Consider the following 9,309-nt stretch of genomic DNA (forward strand, 5'->3'; position numbering starts at 1 on the left):
CCACCAGTCCTGGGGTTTCCCTCTTTAGTTTGGCCTATGGAGCACATTCCAGAAAGTTCCAGGGAGGTGGGGATGGGTGAGGAGGTAGAGGACAAAAGCATGAAAATAGAGCCCTTTTCTTCCGAAGAACAGCTGGCGCTTTAATAATGTTTCCTGAATCTCTGTATTGTAAGAAGGGGCAGATGTGGTCCAGGTTTTACATATGGGTAAACTGAGGCACACAGAGGTAGGCTGTGGGTGTGACTAAGGTAGTTCTGTTTCTCAGTGCCCAGGGATAGCCCAGTCCACAGAGATTCAGAAGGTATGGGAACCTTGTGGATGTTTCTGGGAAGGGTGGTGAAGGCATACCACTACCCCTGGGCTGGTGAATTAGGGGTAAGGCCGCAGGATGTGCCCCTCTAAGCAGTGGCGGGTCGGTTGAAATGGTAGCCTCCAGGGATGGGGCAAGCCGAGGTGTCTGGGGGGTAGAGTTGGGCAAGGCTGTTCATGAGCTCAGGTTCTGGCTTCAGGGAGCCTCGGGCAGGTCAAGAGGTCCCAGAGTCTGGCCAGGCCCAGGGGTTGGCGCTGTCAGGGTCTGGAGAGATCCCTGCCACAGTGCCCAGGGCAGCCGGGAGCAACCCGGGTGGGGGGGGGGGCGTTCAGCTGAACCGCAAGGTCACACCCAGGGGCTTCTGAAGCAAGGACGCTGGGCCCTCGAAGGCCCCATCATGCACTCACTGTCAGACTCACAGCAAGCAAGGCGAGGGCCGGGCAGCCCGGTCTGGGGAGGTCAGGGGACACTTCCCAGAGAAGTGACAGTTAACGAGACCTGATGGACATGCGTGTGAAAGGTGGTGGTGGGGGGACGACAACTCAGACTGTTCCAACCCCACAGAGGCAGGCACAGAAAGCCCCACAGGCATCCCCGTTTCCCTCCCTCTGCCACCAAATCACCGAGCCAATGTCTTCCTGTTGCTCGAGCCTGGCTCAGAAGCTTTGCCTTCGCCATGGAGGACTGGGAGGACAGAGCCCTTTGTCCTGATGGCTTCTGAAGCCCAGCAGCATCTGGCAGCCCAAGTCACGCTCCCCAGGGGGTACCTCCTTTCAGCCCATCCCTGTGTTTGCCCAGTACTCCTGGCAAAGGCAAAGGCATCTTTGCTTCTTTTAAATAGTATTCCTGTCCTCATTTCACTTTTCCCCTCCTTAGTTCCTAAAAGTCCAACAACAACAAAAAACCCTTTTGGTTCCTGAAGGTTCTTTAAACCCCAGTCCTGATGTGCTGTTTTCCTGCTGACTGCCCTAACGAGGCTGGAGCTGGAACGGTTGGGGGCCGCTGAAAGTTCTAAGCTGGATTCCAGTCTGCTGAGAAAGCTTCGGGAAGGTAAAGCCTGCCAGGGACCAAGAGCCCCAAAGGCCGGCTTTGCCTCGGCCTGCAGCTGGCTCAGTCTGAACGGAGAGGAACGAGCCCCCTTGCCCCCACTCACTCTGCACCAGCCAGTCACCCCCCATCCCGAGGTCTTCTTAGCAGTTCACACATATGGTTTTTCCTCCTCTGGACATTTTGTCATGTGTGACTCCTGCCTGCCGGGGAAGTTAGCTCTGGTTTGCTGTGGTTGGTGGAATATGGGCAAAGTGGTGGGGATCACTTCCAGCCCGAGCTTTAAGAGATTGGGTGCAGGTGGCCGTGCAGGAGCTCGCCTCCGATGGAGCCCCTCCGTCAGCCCAGATTCCCAAGGGATGGTGCTGAGCAGGACCTCCCACTCCCACCCACCGACCCCCGCAGTGGATAAGTAGCAGGAGCCAGAAATCAACCTTTGTTGTGCAAGCCCTGAGATTTGGGATTATTTATCACTGCATCATGATCCACCCTAGCCCGCTGGGACCTGCCTACGTGAGGCTGGGCCGTTCCTTTGTGGAACTGGATTCCCAAGGGCCCCCCAAGCCCTGGGCTCTCACCCCAAGACGCTATTTCCACCAGACACCAGGAGGGTTTTACACACATGGCAAGGGGGTGACTGAGGATCAAAGCAAATGCTAATCCAAGTTTCCAATCCTCCCAAACCCAGTTTGCCCTGTCTCTAATTCTGCTCTGGGCTAAAACCACACCTGTACCTGCCTTGGCTGCCCTGCTCGCTGGGGGCTGTCCTAAACACATGGCGTCTCTGCCACCGTGTGAAATTCGACGGTAGCCAGGGGACACCTGCCATGTGTGTGCTGACACCATTTCAGCTCCAGGCAGGGACCCAGACTCACGTCTGTCCTGGAGAACTCCAAAAGTGGCCGAGGCGTGACACCCACGTGAACCACCATCGTGAAGAACATGACAGAATGAAATAGTATGACAGGCATGGTGGAGGGTGGAGGGGGGCGTCACTGACGGCCAGATGCATGCCCCATACCGGGGATGAGGGCTCATGTTACCCAGAAGGATTATCAGCCAGGACTGACTGGAAATGTTAGTCCCACAAGCCTCTCCTAGAAATTATCTGTTGTGCTCACGTGCTCCTCACCAGATTCTGACCTTTTATCGCCCTGTCTGCCCTGTAAGAGCCCAGAGGCCAAGGTTACCTTTGCTGGCCCTGGGGGCCCTAACCTCAGCGCCTGGGTGGTCCCAGCCCACAGTGAGTGCCACCTGACTGCTGAAGGGGCTTGGCTCCTGCTGGGGACACTGACACAGCGCAGGATGACTTCTCCTCTCCCAGCTCCTGCTCTCACCTCGACGTGGGCTCCCTGTCTCCAGCCTTGCTTGCCATGCTGGCCTGTCACGGAAGGTGCCAGAGCCACATCTTCAAACGCTTCGTTTGCTGGACTTGGTCCAAGAAGTTGTTGGACACAGAGAAACTGCCACTCACTTTCTCAGCTTCCTCCTGAAGAGCGTATGTGTGTCAGAAAAACTGTTACCAGAGAGTATAAATATCACAGACACACATGCACGAGCATAAACACAACCTCCTTTCTTGTTGTTTGCTGTGTTTCGCCTGAGGCAGACATGTTGCTTCCTGAGGTGCGGTGTCCCTCTCCCCTCGGGAGGGCGTGCTTGAGGGGGCGTCTGCAGGAGCCACCCTCGAGGCTGACCCTCCCCAAGGAAGACACTCCTTCTACCTGACTGCCTTTGAACTGGGACATAGGTCTTTCCTGTCATCAGACTCACACTGAAACCCTGGCTGTCCCTGGGCCTTGAGCCTGTTGGCCTTTGGACTGGAACCACACGCTGGACTCCCCCGGGTCCCCAGCCTGTCTGCTCACCCTGAGGACCTTGGGACTTGCCGGCCTCCGGAATCACATCAGCCAATGCATGTACTAGATCTCTCTGGACAGACGGAGCCACAGGTACAGATACAAGTACAAATAGGCATGTTGCGGTTCTGTTGCCCCAGACAATCCTGGCTAACAGTGATTTTGGTGCCAGGCGTTTAAGGGCCTTATCTCCAAATACTTTAAGGGCCTTGTCTCCAAATACAAATGAGGTACTGGGTTAGGCCTTCAACATACAACTTTGGGGCGGGATAGGGGGAGGGGAATACAGGCCAGCCATGACAGGCAGGCCTCCCACGTAGGCCCACGTGGCCAGAGCAGCCTGGCCTGGACACCGGGCTGCCCCTTGCAGCCCTGCCCTTGCCCCCCACCTGTCCCCACGGCACTCCCCTCCTGCCCTGCCGTGGGACAACAGACAGCTGAGTCAGCTCAGCTAGGCCTCCGGAGACGGCCCTTCTCCATTCAAACTCTGGCAGCAGAGTCAGGGGCTTGCTCTGGGGGCTGTTCTTCGAGAACATGTGTGAGTTCCTCACAGGCCCTGCAGTGCAGCCCACAGAGGGGTGAGCCCGCCACTGCTGTGCTGGGAACCCTCCCCGCAGGGCGGCGTGAAGAAACGTCCAGCTCACGTTTCCTTGCTGAATTATTCTATCCCAAGTCCTGGGAGGCCAGCCTCGGTTTCCACACCAAAAGGGCCTGGATTCATGTATTTAATCACAAACTTGGCCCTCTGGGGTGCCAGGAGCTGGGTGGCCAATGTGGATGGAAGCGGATGTGCTCCCTGTTTTCCATGAGCTTAGACAGCAGCGTCAAGGGCCTTGCTGCCTGCCTGCATCTTGCTATCTGTGGTTTGTTGGGTCTGAGAGTGACGGGGGGCAGGGAAGGCCTGTATGAGGGGAGACAGGGGTGGACACTAGAATGTGAGAAGCAGTCAACCACGAAAAAGGTGGGAAGAGCGCGCCAGACAGCAGGCAAAGGCTGGTTGGAGTTGGCCTTCTAAGTGTAATGGGAAGCCCTGAAGAGTAACAAATTCTTCACAACAATGTGAATTCCCTAAGGCCCTTGGAACATCCGGGGGATCTTGAGGCCACCTCCACCTTCCACATTGGTACCAATATCTGGAGCTTTCCTAGACCAGCCCCCAAACACATGTTGCATGAAGCTAAAAGACTTTTAACATTTGGAAAGTAAAATCAGATTTATCAGACCAAAGCACAACCCTAACCCTGCTCAAAAACTTTCTCTAGTTTGGTATTTGTTCCCTGAGTGAAGTCAAACTTTTTACATGGCATCAATGTCCTTTCATAATGTGACGCTAGCTCACCTGCCCTGCCTCATCTCCCATGTCCCCTCATGCCCGCTAACCTGGACAACCAGCCTTCACATCCTCCAGGTCGTGGCTCCTTACATCTTCTTACTGAGAAACTCAACATGCCTGTCTCTTGTTCCCCACAGACCCTGCTGCAAACCCTCCCCTTCCCAAGGTCCAGCTCGGATGTTTCCACCTTCATGAAACTTCTTTGGAAGCCCCACCTTCCTCTGTACCCTGCAATAGCCAGACCTCCCTCCTGCCCATTATCTACTATTTATGTGGATGTCCCGTTACTTCAGCTAGAGAATGGAAGCTCTTGAAAGCAGGTGCTGCATTTTTTATTTGATACCTTCTACAATAATGTTCTATCAAAGTTTTAAAAAGGAAAGTCATGTATAAAAGAAATTGCCTTCTGAGAATCAAATTCTTATTCTAAAACCGAGATTGAAGGGGCCCAAGTGGTCTGTATTAGGATTCTTTGGTTGCAAGTAACAGGAGCTGAAACTAGCTCAAGCAGTCATCTTATGACCACAAACATCATAGCTTGAAACAACACACATTACACACATTCATTACCTTACAGTTCTCTAGTTCAGAACTCCAACATGGATTTCACTGGGCCAGCAGGACACCCTAGGAGAGAGTCCATTTCCTTGTCTTTTGCAATTTCCATAGGCCACCTGCATTCCTTGGCTCGTGGACCCTTTCTCTATCTTCAAAGCCAGTAGCATAGCATCTCTCTGACCCTGACTCACTCCTTCTGTCTCCATGTGATGGTTAATTTTATGTGTCAACTTGACTAGGCGAAGGGATGCCCAGATAGCTGGTAGGACATTATTTTGGGTGTGTTTTGAGAGTTTCTGGTAGAGATGAGCATTTGAATCTGCGAACTGAGTAAAGAAGATCACCTTCCCCGTGCAGGTGGGCATCATTCATCCTGCTGAAAGCCTGAATGGAACAAAAAGGCAGAGGAAGGGCAAATTTGCTCTTTGCTTGAGCTGAGACATCAATCTTCTGCCTTTGGACACTGGCACTTCTGGTTCTCTGGCTTTGGTATGCAGATCAGGACATAGACCGTTAACCCCATTGACTTTCAGGCCTTTCAACTTCTCAGCCTCCATAATCATATGAACCAACTCCCATAAAAAATTTCTCTCTATATACACACACGCATTTATACATATACATGGATAAGTACATACATATATCTGTATCTATAGCTACAGATATACAGATATCTCCTGCTGGTTCTATTTCTCTGGAGAGCCCTAATACATTCCATCTTCCATTTGGAAAGATCCCAGTGATTACACTGGGCCTACCTGGATAATCCAGGATAGTCTCCCTATTTTTAGGTCTGCTGATTAGCAACCTTAATTCCCCTTTGCCGTGTAACCTAAAGTATTCACAGGTTGTGGGAATTAAGACATGGACATCCTTAGGTGGCTCTTATTCTGCTCACCACACTCCAGGTGTCTCATGGAGATTTCAGCCAGGAATGTAGCTGGGGGTAGAGAACAGGAAGGGCTTGCAATCAGGAAGTAGCCAGGCATCTGGGCATTACTTTTCCTCCTCTGTAGACTTTCTCTGTCCGTTCCTCAGTCCACTTTGGCAGAACACAGCCACTCCCAGGTTTTGACCCTGTTAGTTTCAGACAGGAGAAGAGTCTTTGATTTCTAAATCTCTTGGGTGAGATTGATTGGTTGAGATATTCCCAGGTAAACCCTCCATCCTCTCTCCAAATAGAGTCACTGAGTACAAATATGGCAGCCAGGTACCCACCTGTGAGGGTGAGAGGGTAGTTCCCAGAGATAGGGGGTCGGTCGGGTGGTTGTTAACTCAAGGGCTGAGCAGACCCAACACTGAAGCTTTAGGTAGTAAAGTCACTCTGCTAAGGAGGGAGAAAATGACAAGAGTGAGTCCCAAATAGACAAAGGCCAGTCCTCTATTTTTTCAATTATAATCCCATTTGGTGCTTTGGGGGAAAAAGCACAGAGACTATGAAATTTAAAGGGGGACCTAAGCTAGTCTGGGATCAGGAACATTTTGTATGAGAATGACCCCTGAGCTGAGATCTGTAGGAAGGGGAAACTAATGGCAGGGTTGGGAGACTACGGGAAAGAATGTTCCCAGTAGAGGTAACTGCATGGGCAAAGGGCTTGGGTGGGAATGAATTGGGAAGTCCACTACTGCACTGAAAACGATCTTTCTAAGACCCTCTGGCTACAGTATGAAGATTGTGGATGTGTGAGAGCATACAGGAGAAAGGACTTTCATCAGCTCAAATGCCAGCTACAAACTCCACCTTGGGAGAAAATGTTGCAGACAGACCTTTTGGGAGTCACAAGAGGTGAGGATTGCCCTTGGGTCCCACCCCACCCACCTGGAGTGCAGTCATCCCCCTGGTTCACATTTGCTCACCTTCCCTGTGATTCACTCATTGACAAGAGGGTGGGGTCTCTAAGTAGGCAGGCCTGAGATTTTTCTTGAGCATAATCATTGCTCAGTTAACCCTGCCCTTCACCATCTGTGCTGGAAATGATCAAGATGACGTGTGTGAGGAAACTCTGAGGTGCCCAGTATTTCTGAGTGCCCTTCCCCACCTTGCATTACAGCCAAGCATCATGGTGAAGGAGGCTGGCTTCTCACACACATCATCATCATATTGCTGCCAGGAAAGTGAGGTGGGGCAGGGGTGCGGGAAGATTCACATGGAGACCACTCAGGGAGTTCAGGACAGCACAGACACTGGATCTGGGAGGACTGCCAGAGGGCTGAGAGCTGAAAGCATGGATGCAGCAAGAAGGGCACTAGAATGGAGATGGGGAGCCAAGCCAGACTGGAGGGGAAAGGGTATTTCTAGGAGGCCTAGACTAACAGGGGGAAGGTGTTCAGCTCCAGAAAGAGAAACAGGCAGGGTGTTTCCACTGCCTCAGCACTGTGTTGGGTCTTTGGGGAATTAAGTTTTTGTGCCAACAAAATAAGATGTTTTGTAATTAACTGAATTAATGCAGTTAATTCAGAAATTCAACAAATATTTAATGAAATGTCGAGTATTCTGTCCTGAGGATACCTCTATGAAAAAGACAGTCTTAGTCCCTAGTTTTACAAAGTTTAAAGTCTACCGTGATAAACAAGCAGGTGATCACCACGGAGTAGTGAAATAGTGAAGGAGCATGAAAGTATGGGAGTGAAATAGTGAAGGAGCATGAAAGAGGGAAACCTACTGCCACCTGGAGGTCAAGACTTCTGGGAAGCTGTAAGAAGTAGAGACTGGAAAGGCTTAGAGAAGCAGCCCTATGATAGGGGATGGGGAGAGGTGCCAGGCCAAACTGCCAGTGCGAAGGCCTGAAGGCAAAAGCTATGGCACATTTAAAGCTGGGGAGCTGGGAAGGAGGGAGCCTGGGAGCCAAAGGCTTGGCAAACCAGGTTTCTGTTTGGGCTCTATCCTTGGGGGCCATCCGCAACTAGACCATAAACTCCCAGAGCCAGTGTCTCCACGGCAACCACACAATGCTTGTCACTGAACAGGAGCTCCACAGTGATTGTTCATTGACTCCGTGAGTGGATGGATGGAGGACAATGGGGAGCTGTTGAGAGGCTTCCATATAATGGTTCCTAAAAATTAAAATGTCTATTAATCATACCAATCTTTTGTTTCACATTAGAGATAAATGACAACTTAAAATCGCTAGTCAAGCTATCATACATACTAAAAGACCAGTCAAAATAGAAAGAGAATCAGACATTTCTGTTTTGTGAAGGGGCCTGGGAAGGGGTGAAGCAGCCGGTGAAGTGGAAGGGAAATCTCGAGGATTCCACTTCTTTGCCCAGGGCTGGAATTCTTTTCCCTCTGCTGAGAAGAATAAAAAGCTGTGTGGGACACTTGATGAAGTTTTTGGTTTACTATTAAATTCCACTCCTCATAAGGGCGCTCTTCCATTCTAGATGATGCGAGTAAGATGATGGCCTTTTGTATGGAAGATTTTAGAGGCTGTGACTCTAATCAAGTGGCTGGAAGGACAGACCATCACCCTGGATGACAGTGCCCTGTGGGCCTTGTGTTTTTGTGCCTCTGGTGAGCAAGACTGCCCTTCATTCCAGACTGTAATTTCAATGATGCCTGCACAGCAAACAGCCTTACAAAAGAGAAGGTGTCCTCCCCTGGAGCACAAGGCCAGCATGCTGAGTACTGCCCACGAGAGAGAGACCTGAGTTTCTATACTACAGCCTACTCCATGCGCACTCTTTGTTCAGACCCATATACAAAATCTCAGAGCCTTCAAAGACTTTGATACACCCTTCTTAGAAATGGTTTACTTTTATGTTTCAACATTCTCGTTCTTTCCTGATGAATTTACCTAAACAATGTGGATACTTTTATTGTTGATTATAACACAGTACCTGTTTTAAAAAAAAAAACTATTAGTATCTAAAAGCCTCTTTTATTCACTTTCCCAACAGGTACCTTCTAAAGGGATAGTAGGTTTAAGATAAGTGAATGGTAAAAATCTACAATGGAAACAAAAAAATCAAGAAATGACACAGTAGAGGGATCCCTGGGTGGCGAAGCGGTTTAGCGCCTGCCTTTGGCCCAGGGCGTGATCCTGGAGACCCAGGATCAAATCCCACGTCGGGCTCCCGGTGCATGGAGCCTGCTTCTCCCTCTGCCTATGTCTCTGCCTCTCTCTCTGTGTGTGTGTGTGACTATCATAAATAAATAAAAATTAAAAAAAAAAAGAAAACGTTTAAAAAAAATGACACAG

The 9,309-nt window shown here is 50.5% G+C and overlaps 1 long non-coding RNA gene across 1 annotated transcript; it reads left to right on the plus strand.

Moving 5' to 3' along the window:
- The first annotated feature begins 6,177 nt into the window (after nt 1-6,177).
- LOC129502574 (uncharacterized) lies at nt 6,178-9,301 on the plus strand. The gene is made up of 2 exons (XR_008662985.1): nt 6,178-6,893; nt 8,492-9,301. It is a non-coding gene; the product is annotated as an uncharacterized LOC129502574 (long non-coding RNA).
- Nucleotides 9,302-9,309: the final 8 nt, after the last annotated feature.

This window comes from Nyctereutes procyonoides, unplaced genomic scaffold (genome assembly GCF_905146905.1).
Source record: "Nyctereutes procyonoides isolate TBG_1078 unplaced genomic scaffold, NYPRO_anot_genome, whole genome shotgun sequence".
Classification (NCBI taxonomy): Eukaryota; Metazoa; Chordata; class Mammalia; order Carnivora; family Canidae; genus Nyctereutes; species Nyctereutes procyonoides.